At 35.9% G+C, this 12,945-nt stretch overlaps 1 non-coding gene across 1 annotated transcript; it reads right to left on the reverse strand.

The window, feature by feature from the left end:
* Positions 1-717: 717 nt before the first annotated feature.
* LOC117096302 lies at positions 718-789 on the reverse strand. Its single transcript, XR_004442446.1, has one exon. It is a non-coding gene; the product is annotated as a small nucleolar RNA SNORD45 (small nucleolar RNA).
* Between the last annotated feature and the right edge of the window lie 12,156 nt (positions 790-12,945).

Genomic DNA, 12,945 nt, shown 5'->3' on the forward strand with positions numbered 1-12,945 from the left:
TTTATTTCTGTGTTCAGTTTATTTTACTTAGCATAATTTCTTACAGGTTTATTTCTTTATATTTTATTTATTTATTTATTTATTTATTATTTATTTATTATTTGTGTGTGTGTGTCTTTTTTTAATTTTTTTATTATTATACTTTAAGTTCTAGGGTACATGTGCACAACGTGCAGGTTTGTTACATATGTATACATGTGCCATGTTGGTGTGCTGCACCCATCAACTCGTCAGCACCCATCAACTCGTCATTTACATCAGGTATAACTCCCAATGCAATCCCTCCCCCCTCCCCCCTCCCCATCATAGGCCCCGGTGTGTGATGTTCCCCTTCCCGAGTCCAAGTGTTTGAGACAGAGTCTTGCTCTGTCACCAAGGCTGGAATGTAGGGGCACGATCTCCGCTCACTGGAACCTCTGCCTCCGGGGTTCATGGCATTCTCCTGCCTCAGCCTCTCGAGTAGCTGGGACTACAGGTGCACGCCACCAAGCCCGGCTAATTTTTGTAGTTCTAGTAGAGACGGGGTTTCACCATATTGGTCAGGCTGGTCTTAGAACTCCTGACCTCAGGTGATCCACCCGCCTTGGCCTCCCAAGTGTTGGGATTTCATGCTTGAGCCACTGTGCTGGGCCACAGGTTTATGTTGTAGATATAGCACTTTTTTTTTCCTTTTCTTTTCTTTTCTTTTTTTAAATTTCTTTTCTTTTTTTTTCCCCCAAGGTCTTGGTATAATTTTAGAATTCACATCAACTTTGGATTCAGCTAATACATGTCATTACATCATTGACCAATGTTGTATATACAGCACGTTTTAAAAAATCAATTTATCCATTGATGGACAGTTAGAATATTTACATATCTCAGCTACTGTGAATAAAGCTGCAATGAATGTGAGAGCGTTAATGTCTCTTCCAGATCTTAGTTTCAATCATTTTGCATATATACACACAAGTGAGATTGCTACATCATATTGTAGGTAGTTGTACTTTTTACTTTTTAAGGAACCTCCATACTGTTTTCCATAACAGCTGTACCAACTTTGCCAACAACAGTGTAGAAAAATTCCCTTTTCTCCACACCTTGGCCATCACTTTTTATATTTTGTTTCTTGATAGTAGCCATTCTAACAGCCATGAGGTAATATCTCATTGTGGTTTTGATTTGCAGTTTTCTGAGAATTAGTGATGTTGAACACCTTTTTATATACTTCTTGGCCATTTGTATGTCTTCTTTCAAGAAATGTCTGTTCAGATCATTTACCCATTTTTAATAGGATTTTTATTTTTTTGCTACTGAGTTTATGATTTCCTTATATATTTTGGATATTATTCCCTTATCAAATATATGGTTTGCACATATTTTATTCCATTTTATAGGTTGTCTCTTCACTTTGTTGATTGTTTCCTTTGCTGTGTTGAAGTTTTTTATTTTGATGTAGTATCACAGGTTTATATTTTTTGTTTTATTTTATTTTTTTGCTTTTGTTGCCTATGTGTTTGATGTTATGTTCAATTATTGTCAAGATCAATGTCAAGAATCTTTCTTCCTATGTTTTCCTCTAGTAGTTTTATGGTTTCACCTCTTAGGTGTAAGTATTTAATTCACGCAAAGATGTCATCAAAATACAAAAATCAGTGGTTTCTATACAATAGTAATGAGCTATCTGAAAAAAATTAACAAAACAATACCATTTAAAATAGCAAAAAATATACTTAGGAATAAACTTAAAGAAGTGAAAGGTTTGTACACGAAAATATAAAAACAGTTACGTAAAAAATTAAAGAAGCCACAGATAAATGCAAAGATGCTCCATGTTTATTGATTTGAAGATTAATATTGTCAAAATGTCCATACAACTCATAGGTATCACAAATTTACTTTATTCCCTATCAAAGTCCCAGTGGTATTCTTTTTAGATATATAAAAAATAATCTTAAAATTCGCATGGAATCAGAAAGGCCCCAAATAGCCAAAGTAATCTTGAACAAGAATACAGCAAGAGGCATCACACGTGCTAATTTCAAAACATATTAAAAATGTACATTTGTCAAAACAGTTTAGTACTGGCACAACAGCAGACACAGACACGTGGAACAGAATAGAAGTCTCAGAAAAAAATCTACACATTCACAGTCAGCTGATCTTTGACAAGGGTGAGCAAATAGACAATGAAGAAAGAATAGTCTCTTGAATAAATGGTCTTGGAAAAATTGGATATCTTCATGCAAGATTATGAAATTGGACCCTTATCTTACACCACATGCAAATTTTAAGTTAAAAATATAGCATGATTTGGATGTTTCTGTGGTTGGAAACAATAATAAATACATGTTGTAAAATGCCTCTGCAGCTTTGGCACCATAACATTTTTGTAAAATAAAATGTAAATAGTAAAATAAAAAGTAAAATAAAATGCATGGCCATTGTAAAAAATCAAATAATATGAACATGCTGGTTGCTACAGATACTGTCACAAGTGCCAAGAAGCTGAATTGGCAAGTTAGTAACCGGTGTGCAGGCAGATAGGAAGGGATGCAGAAAACTAGCAAGAAATGATGCTTGTGTCTGTTTGTCAACATTCCAGACAGTAAGAAAGTGAGTGGCAGGTAAAGTGAGCTATTCTTTAATATTCAGCATTGTAGATCCAAAGGTTTTGAGATAATAATTTGTAGAGCTATGTTTGATATCTTTTAATATACAACATCCGTTTTGAAGAAGAAAGCACAGCTTTCATCACATAAAGTCATCAACTTCTAAAAAAAAAGAAAAACAAAAAGTGAAACTTCTGATCCAGTAATGGATCATTTAACTGAAAACTGATTCAGAAAGTTTGGAGTTATCCCTAAAATTGTGAATTATACAAAGATAAGGCAAAACTAATGGATATACAACCCCTAACATTAAGATACTTAGAGTGATGCACAGCTTTTGATACTGGACTCACATAGAAACAGTGGTTCATAGAAATAGTGGTTCATGTCTAAGGCTACTTATTTTAAAGAAGCACCGTCCATAAAGCTCCAGATTTTTTTCTTATATATTTTTTATTTTTATTTTTTGAGACGCAGTCTCTCTCTGTTGCCCAGGCTGGAGTGCAGTGGCGTGGTATGGGCTCACCGCAACCTCCCTGTCCTGGATTAAAGGGATACTCCGGCCTCAGCTTCCTGAGTAGCTGGGATTACAGGCATGCACCACCACACCCAACTAATTTTTCTATTTCAGTAGAGATGGGTTCCATCATGTTAGCCAGGCTGGTCTCCAACTCCCGACCTCAGGTGATCCGCCCACCTAGGGCTCCCAAAGGGCTGGGATTACAGGTATGAGCCACCGCGCTGTTTCAGACAAATTTTTGTAGAGGACATAGGTGTAGGGCTGCCTGGTTTTCAGAAAACCACCAGCTTACAGAACACCTGGAATAAAAGTAAGTATTTACTTGTTAATTGCCCTGAAAAAAAAAATTATTTAATACTAAGAGCATTTAATTATCTACAGGTGAAGAATTTATGAAATTGTGGTATATCAATGTGGATTATAGAGATGAAGTGGAAAAAAGAAACGTATCTAATTTTTGACAAGGTTTTAATTTTCTTCAGGAATATGGACTTAAAAATTGGCCCTTATTCAGAGAAGAAAAAACTCTGTTTCAGAGAACTAGTGACAATTTAAGAATGATGAAGAACCATTGGCTGGATAACTTAATAAATATTCCAACATTTTTCCTAGCAAATAGCATGCACCTTTTTGTTCCTCTGCTTGTTTGTTTTTGAGCACACAGTTACAAATGCAAAACACAAAATATTTCTTGCTGATACTCAGAATTTGTTTGACTTCAATAATTTCAATTTCATATTTCTTCCTATTTTGAGCTCTAGAAAAGAATTTATAGAACAAATGTAAATTATAAAATTTAAAAGGTATTTTAACAGGATAGGTCAAGGTGAAATAATTTTATGGGTGACATCATGTAGTACTCAATATTAACCTGACATTTTGAAAAGGAGGGAGAAAGTTTTCGTAGCATCCATATGTCTTTATTTGAGGTTTATGCTCTACTTCATAACAGTTTCTCTGTTACCTTTTTATTATTTTAGAGCAAATTTGCTGATTAAATTTCAATGCAGTAATTGTGCATCTGTTGCAAAGAACATATGTATAAAAAAATAATTGTAGACAGATTTTTTAATGTATTAGTGACTTCAATTAATTAGCTTTAATTCCATTGGCTTCCAATGGCCATGGAAGTACACTTTGGAAATATTGTTGAGGACTACAATCTGACTTTATTTTTGACAATATGAATTACATAATTTAAACAGAAGCCCTTCTTCTTGATAAAATGTCAATGAATTAATACACATTGCATATTAAAAAGTGAAAATTAATGGATTCATATTTTTTCTCTCCAATTTTGCAACTCTGAAGTAAGCAAATTTAACTATTTGGTGTACAACCTTTTTTTTTGTTTTTCTAAACATAAATGTGCCTATTTTCCCCAAACTTAGGTTATAAAAGAAATATTATTGGTCACTTCCTTTTGCCTATAAATATGCTAATATTTCTCTACCAATACATATTCATCACTCCAACAAAAGAAATAGTTGTAGAATTTTACTTAATATGAACAGTGAGTGGCATATTTATCCATATCCCTGTTGATGGATGTTTGGTTTGTTTCAAATACTTCTCCTATCAATATTGCTGCCATTAATTGTCTGATGCATTTGGTAAAAAATAGATGGAAAACATGAGAAATATGTCAAAAGATAAGATAAAAATGAGAAAAATGAGGGTGGTATGAAAAGGAAAGAAAATAAAACGTTTAGAAACAAAACTAAATATTAACTATCATATTTCATGGAATCTAAACTTCCAATCAGTTTCAGATTTACCATTATCTTATGTACCATCCAGAAAAAAAAATTGCTGGGAATTAACTCTGGCATAATTATCCCTTATCAAAATAGAATTTGAAAAATATGTACCTTCAATTATGGAATAAATATATATGTAGTACATAAGATATATCTTGTATCGTTTGTATTAAAATGAAATAGCATAATTCATCTACTCTTTTTATTTATCTTGCAGATATAGGCCTTGGAGTGATTAATGTTTCAAGATATTCTAAATAAAAAATATGTTTCTGCCTGAGACAGAATATTAAAATTTAAGTGCAAATAAATAATTTTAATGCTGAATTGCTTTAAGTTTAATCTTTAAATTACAAAGCTAGACATAATTACAATAAGGGCCTTTTGTAAGCAATAATAAAACCGTTAAAAAGAAGGACTATTAAAGTAAAGCACGTTCTGAGAACAATGCTAAGCAATTTTATGGTATTGTTATACATGCACATACATTGTATTGATCATCTTTTTCAACTTCTTTGCTATCTATCTGTTTATATCTTCTTACATCTCACATTCAGGTGATTAGTATATGTATATATAATATATATATCATTTATCAGGATATAATATAAAGTTCCAATAATTAAGAATATGGATGTGCAATTAGACCAATAAAACAGAATAGAAACTATAGATACTTTAAAAATATTTGATTTATGACATGCATGACTCTGAAGTTCAATAAAGAAAAAAATATAATCTCCAATTAATATTATTGAGTCACTTGGATATTAATATGCAAATAATGGATCCTGATTACTATATGACTATTAAAGTGACTATAGTTCGCACTGTGAGGAGTAAAAGGAAGAATATCCAGGAGAAAACATTTTTACCCTTATGAATTTAGAATGTGAAAATATTTTAAAAATGAAACACAAAAAACACTAAATGTAAAGAAAAATATATACACGTACATATTGAAACTAGACTCCATTAAAATTAAAGATATATGTTTACCATTAGACATTAGGAGAATATAAAAACAAGTTCTAGTGTGGGAAATGATATTTTCAAGAAATATATCTGCAAAAGGACTCATTCATAATATATAAAGAACTTCTACAAATCCACTAGTAAAAGATAGACAACTCAGTGATAAATGAGTAAAACGCTGGAATAGTTAATTCTCAAAAGAGGATGTTTACGTGGCTAATGAATATATGTAAAGATACTTAACATTATTGTTCATAAGGAAATACAAATTGAAACGATAACATACACTGCACACTCACTAAAATGAATAAAATGAAAAGTATTTGCAAGGATGTGATGCTACTCTCATTAACTGTTGTTTAGGGTATAACGATTTCCAAAAATTATTTCACAATATCTTGAAAGGCTGAATCCGTGCATACCCCATGGGCCAATAATTCACCTCCTGGAAATATACCCCACAGCAATGTACATATATCTTCCTTCAAAAATTCATGCAGTTATTTTCATCACAACTTTAATCATAATAGCAAGAACAAAATAACTGGACTCAAGACAAATATACACCCACATTAAAGTAGACACATAAATTATAGTATACCCATGTAATAGAATACTATTGAACAATAATATAATTGAGCATCAGCCCAAGTATAAACATGGTAGACTTGGAAGAATAGTTTTGAGCAGATCAAGTATATTGTATAATTTATTTGCAGAAGTTTTCAATAGAGAAAAAACTAAACTACACTGTTAGTGAAACCGGAAATGTTCCCTTGTTCCCCTCGCAGAGTGTGTGATGGGGGTGTGGCTCCCTTCTAACAGTGCCCCTGCTGCTCAAACCTCTAGGGGAGCATACAGAGGGGCAGATTGTGGGGCTTCCACCCCAAGGGAGTGTGGGTGTGTGTTACAGGGTGTTCTGTTAGTTTGCTGTCTATAGGCGGTTTGTGTTAATCAGCTCAATTTGACCTCCTTCCTTATCACAAGGACAGGGGGATTTCTGTAGCTCTCTGCCCAATCAGGGAGCCAGAAGGGAGATGGTTTTCCCCTGGAGTCTGGCCGCTCTTCTCCAACTGCCCCAGCCAAACTTCACATCCTCCTGCCAGTCGTGCCGGTGCCTGTCAGTGTGGTCTTCGTGTGGTCTTCTGCCAGCGTGCTACTCTCCAAGTCCACAGAATGATCAGTCTCTTGTGTCTTCTTCTGCTGATGTGCTCTTTCGCCAATGTGCTCCTCTCAATGTCTGGCTGCCTGTGTGTCTGCCCGCTAGGGTCTAGGGTTTTCACAGGCCAAGGATGGAGGCATGGCAGGCCACAGTGGTCTTGGGAAATGCAACATTTGGGCAGGAAATGCTTGTCCTCACCTAGGTCTGTGGGAGTGGAGTCCTATCCAGGGTCCCGCCTTTCTCTACCCAGCATTTCCCTTCCTGCTTCTGTATCATTTAAAGGGACCATACTCTTCCCTTCCCAGCACTCCCATATCATTAGCAGTCAAGAAAATTGTTAGCTTTGGAAGCATTAAGGTGGACTTGAGTGCTGCAAATGTTTACTTTATTGACCCAGGTTCTGGTTATCTATGGATGTTTACTTTATTAAAAAGTATTGAAACGTACACTTACTATTTGTGTTTTGTTTTGTATACAGAGATTAATGAATAGTTTTAGATCACTACAAAAACAATAAGACATGATGATTCGTTAATGCTTGCTATGAACCAGGCATTATTCCAAGTGATTTACATAAATTGACTCATTCAATGCTACCAACCTTATGAGGTAAGCTATTTTCCTCAATTTAGCTGATCAAAATGAGATTTATAGTAGTTAAATAACTTACCTAAGATTATGCACCTAATGACTTGTGAAGTCAAAATTGAAATCCCTATAGCGTAACTACAAAGCCTAAATTCTTAACCACCGTACTATATCTCAGAATGTAATTGTACCTTTTAATGTTAATTTTTCAATTTAACATTTTTCCTAGTCAACAATTGCATATAGATTAATATATCTAAATAGTAGCTTTTTGCTTTTGCTTGTCTTGTTTTCTTGTAATGCAGTTTCTCAGAACAGGTTATCAATCTTTTACATTCATAACTAGATAAATCTTCTATCATGGAATTGATGTAGATAAATGAAACAACTTGTATCTACTTTTACTCTTAGAAGCACAACGTTCAGAAAGGCATTTTCTGACTTTATTTATTTATTTATTTATTTATTTATTTTTTTGAGGCGGAGTCTCGCTCTGTCGCCCGGACTGGAGTGCAGTGGCCGGATCTCAGCTCACTGCAAGCTCCGTCTCCCAGGTTTACGCCATTCTCCTGCCTCAGCCTCCCGAGTAGCTGGGACTACAGGCGCCCGCCACCTCGCCCGGCTAGTTTTTGTATTTTTAGTAGAGACGGGGTTTCACCGTGTTAGCCAGGATGGTCTCGATCTCCTGACCTCTGACTTTATTATAACTAGTTTTCAGTTTATTTGTCTATTATTTTAAAATTTTTAATGTTTAAGTTTTGTGAGTACATAGTAGATGTATAGATTTATGGGGTATATGAGATATTTTGATGCAGGCATACAACACATAGCAATCACATGGGAGTAAATATGGTATCAATCACGTCAAACATTTATCTTTTCTGTGTTTTACAAACAATTCAATGATACTCCTTTAGTTGCTTTAAAATGCACAATAAATTATTGTTGACTATAGTCATTACCAGCCTCTAGTACCCATCATTTTGCTATCTACATGAGTTCAATTGTTTTAATTTTAGCTGCTACAACAAATAAGTGAGGATATGCTAAGTTTGTCTTTCTGTGACTAGCTTATATCACATAGCATAATGACTTCCAGTTCCATCCATGTTTTTGCAAATGACAGTATCTAATTTTTTTTTTTTTTTAATTATACTTTAAGTTCTAGGGTACATGTGCATGACGTTTATATCATGTATAACTCCCCAATGCAATCCCTCCCTCCTACCCCCTCCCCATGATAGGCCCCAGTGTGTGATGTTCCCCTTCCCGAGTCCAAGTGATCTCATTGTTCAGTTCCCACCTATGAGTGAGAACATGCGGTGTTTGGTTTCTCTTCTTGTGATAGTTTGCTAAGAATGATGGTTTCCAGCTGCGTCCATGTCCCTACAAAGGACGCAAACTCATCCTTTTTGATGGCTGCATAGTATTCCATGGTGTATATGTGCCACATTTTCTTAATCCAGTCTGTCACAGATGGACATTTGGTTGATTCCAGGTCTTTGCTATTGTGAATAGTGCCGCAATAAACATACGTGTGCATGTATCTTTGTAGTAGAGTAATTTATAATCCTTTGGGTATATACCCAGTAGTGGGATGGCTGGGTCATACGGTACATCTAGTTCTAGATCCTTGAGGAATCGCCATACTGTTTTCCATAATGGTTGATCTAGTTTACAATCCCACCAACAGTGTAAAAGTGTTCCTATTTCTCCACATCCTCTCCAACACCTGTTGTTTCCTGACTTCTTAATGATTGCCATTCTAACTGGTGTGAGATGGTATCTCATTGTGGTTTTGATTTGCATTTCTCTGATGGCGAGTGATGATGAGCATTTTTTCATGTGTCTGTTGGCTGTATGGATGTCTTCTTTTGAGAAATGTCTGTTCATATCCTTTCCCCACTTTTTGATGGGGTTGTTTGTTTTTTTCTTGTATATTTGTTTGAGTTCTTTGTAGATTCTGGATATTAGCCCTTTGTCAGATGAGTAGGTTGCAAAAATTTTTTCCCATTCTGTAGGTTGCCTGTTCACTCTGATGGTAGTTTCTTTAGCTGTGCAAAAGCTCTTTAGTTTAATTAGATCCCATGTGTCAATTTTTGCTTTTGCTGCCGTTGCTTTTGGTGTTTTAGACATGAAGTCCTTGCCCATGCCTATATCCTGAATGGTACTACCTAGATTTTCTTCTAGGGTTTTTATGGTATTAGGTCTAACATTTAAGTCTCTAATCCATCTTGAATTAATCTTCGTATAAGGGGTAAGGAAAGGATCCAGTTTCAGCTTTCTACTTATGGCTAGCCAATTTTCCCAGCACCATTTATTAAATAGGGAATCCTTTCCCCATTTCTTGTTTCTCTCAGGTTTGTCAAAGATCAGATGGCTGTAGATGTGTGGTATTATTTCTGAGGACTCTGTTCTGTTCCATTGGTCTATATCTCTGTTGTGGTACCAGTACCATGCTGTTTTGGTTACTGTAGCCTTGTAGTATAGTTTGAAGTCAGGTAGCGTGACGCCTCCAGCTTTGTCCTTTTGACTTAGGATTGTCTTGGCAATGCGGGCTCTTTTTTGGTTCCATATGAACTTTAAAGCCGTTTTTTCCAATTCTGTGAAGAAAGTCATTGGTAGCTTGATGGGGATGGCATTGAATCTATAAATCACCTTGGGCAATATGGCCATTTTCACGATATTGATTCTTCCTATCCATGAGCATGGTATGTTCTTCCATTTGTTTGTGTCCTCTTTGATTTCACTGAGCAGTGGTTTGTAGTTCTCCTTGAAGAGGTCCTTTACATCCCTTGTAAGCTGGATTCCTAGGTATTTGATTCTCTTTGAAGCAATTGTGAATGGAAGTTGATTCCTGATTTGGCTCTCTGCTTGTCTGTTACTGGTGTATAAGAATGCTTGTGATTTTTGCACATTAATTTTGTATCCTGAGACTTTGCTGAAGTTGCTTATCAGCTTAAGGAGATTTTGGGCTGAGACAATGGGGTTTTCTAAATATACAATCATGTCATCTGCAAACAGGGACAATTTGACTTCTTCTTTTCCTAACTGGATACCCTTGATTTCTTTCTCTTGCCTGATTGCCCTAGCCAGAACTTCCAAGACTATGTTGAATAGGAGTGGTGAGAGAGGGCATCCCTGTCTTGTGCCAGTTTTCAAAGGGAATTTTTCCCGTTTTTGCCCATTCAGTATGATATTAGCTGTGGGTTTGTCATAAATAGCTCTTATTATTTTGAGGTACGTTCCATCAATACCAAATTTATTGAGCGTTTTTAGCATAAAGGGCTGTTGAATTTTGTCAAAAGCCTTTTCTGCATCTATTGAGATAATCATGTGGTTCTTGTCTTTGGTTCTGTTTATATGCTGGATTACGTTTATTGATTTGCGAATGTTGAACCAGCCTTGCATCCCAGGGATGAAGCCCACTTGATCATGGTGGATAAGCTTTTTGATGTGCTGCTGAATCCGGTTTGCCAGTATTTTATTGAGGATTTTTGCATCGATGTTCATCAGGGATATTGGTCTAAAATTCTCTCTTTTTGTTGTGTCTCTGCCAGGCTTTGGTATCAGGATGATGTTGGCCTCATAAAAAGAGTTAGGGAGGATTCCCTCTTTTTCTATTGATTGAAATAGTTTCAGAAGGAATGGTACCAGCTCCTCCTTGTACCTCTGGTAGAATTCAGCTGTGAATCCATCTGGTCCTGGACTTTTTTTGGTGGGTAGGCTATTAATTGTTGCCTCAATTTCAGAGCCTGCTATTGGTCTATTCAGGGATTCAACTTCTTCCTGGTTTAGTCTTGGGAGAGTGTAAGTGTCCAGGAAATTATCCGTTTCTTCTAGATTTTCTAGTTGATTTGCGTAGAGGCATTTATAGTATTCTCTGATGGTTTTTGTATTTCTGTGGGGTCGGTGGTGATATCCCCTTTATCATTTTTTATTGCGTCTATTTGATTCCTCTCTCTTTTCTTCTTTATTAGTCTAGCTAGCGGTCTGTCAATTTTGTTTATCTTTTCAAAAAACCAACTCCTGGATTCATTGATTTTTTGGAGGGTTTTTTGTGTCTCTATCTCCTTCAGTTCTGCTCTGATCTTAGTTATTTCTTGCCTTCTGCTAGCTTTTGAATGTGTTTGCTCTTGCCTCTCTAGTTCTTTTAATTGTGATGTTAGAGTGTCCATTTTAGATCTCTCCTGCTTTCTCTTGTGGGCATTTAGTGCTATAAATTTCCCTCTACACACTGCTTTAAATGTGTCCCAGAGATTCTGGTATGTTGTATCTTTGTTCTCATTGGTTTCAAAGAACATCTTTATTTCTGCTTTCATTTCGTTATGTACCCAGTAGTCATTCAGGAGCAGGTTGTTCAGTTTCCATGTAGTTGAGCGGTTTTGATTGAGTTTCTTAGTCCTGAGTTCTAGTTTGATTGCACTGTGGTCTGAGAGACAGTTTGTTATAATTTCTGTTCTTGTACATTTGCTGAGGAGTGCTTTACTTCCAATGATGTGGTCAATTTTGGAATAAGTGCGATGTGGTGCTGAGAAGAATGTATATTCTGTTGATTTGGGGTGGAGAGTTCTATAGATGTCTATTAGGTCCGCTTGGTGCAGAGATGAGTTCAATTCCTGGATATCCTTGCTAACTTTCTGTCTCGTTGATCTGTCTAATGTTGACAGTGGAGTGTTGAAGTCTCCCATTATTATTGTATGGGAGTCTAAGTCTCTTTGTAGGTCTCTAAGGACTTGCTTTATGAATCTGGGTGCTCCTGTATTGGGTGCATATATATTTAGGAGAGTTAGCTCTTCCTGTTGAATTGATCCCTTTACCATGATGTAATGGCCTTCTTTGTCTCTTTTGATCTTTGATGGTTTAAAGTCTGTTTTATCAGAGACTAGGATTGCAACCCCTGCTTTTTTTTGTTCTCCATTTGCTTGGTAGATCTTCCTCCATCCCTTTATTTTGAGCCTATGTATGTCTCTGCATGTGAGATGGGTCTCCTGAATACAGCAGACTGATGGGTCTTGACTCTTGATCCAGTTTGCCAGTCTGTGTCTTTTAATTGGAGCATTTAGTCCATTGACATTTAAGGTTAATATTGTTATGTGTGAACTTGATCCTGTCATTATGATATTAAGTGGTTATTTTGCTCGTTAGTTGATGCAGTTTCTTCCTAGCCTCGATGGTCTTTACATTTTGGCATGTTTTTGCAATGGCTGGTACCGGTTGTTCCTTTCCATGTTTAGGGCTTCCTTCAGGGTCTCTTGTAAGGCAGGCCTGGTGGTGACAAAATCTCTAAGCATTTGCTTATCTGTAAAGGATTTTATTTCTCCTTCACTGATGAAGCTTAGTTTGGCT

This window comes from Trachypithecus francoisi, unplaced genomic scaffold (assembly GCF_009764315.1).
Source record: "Trachypithecus francoisi isolate TF-2019V2 unplaced genomic scaffold, Tfra_2.0 Contig01451, whole genome shotgun sequence".
NCBI classification, from domain to species: domain Eukaryota; kingdom Metazoa; phylum Chordata; class Mammalia; order Primates; family Cercopithecidae; genus Trachypithecus; species Trachypithecus francoisi.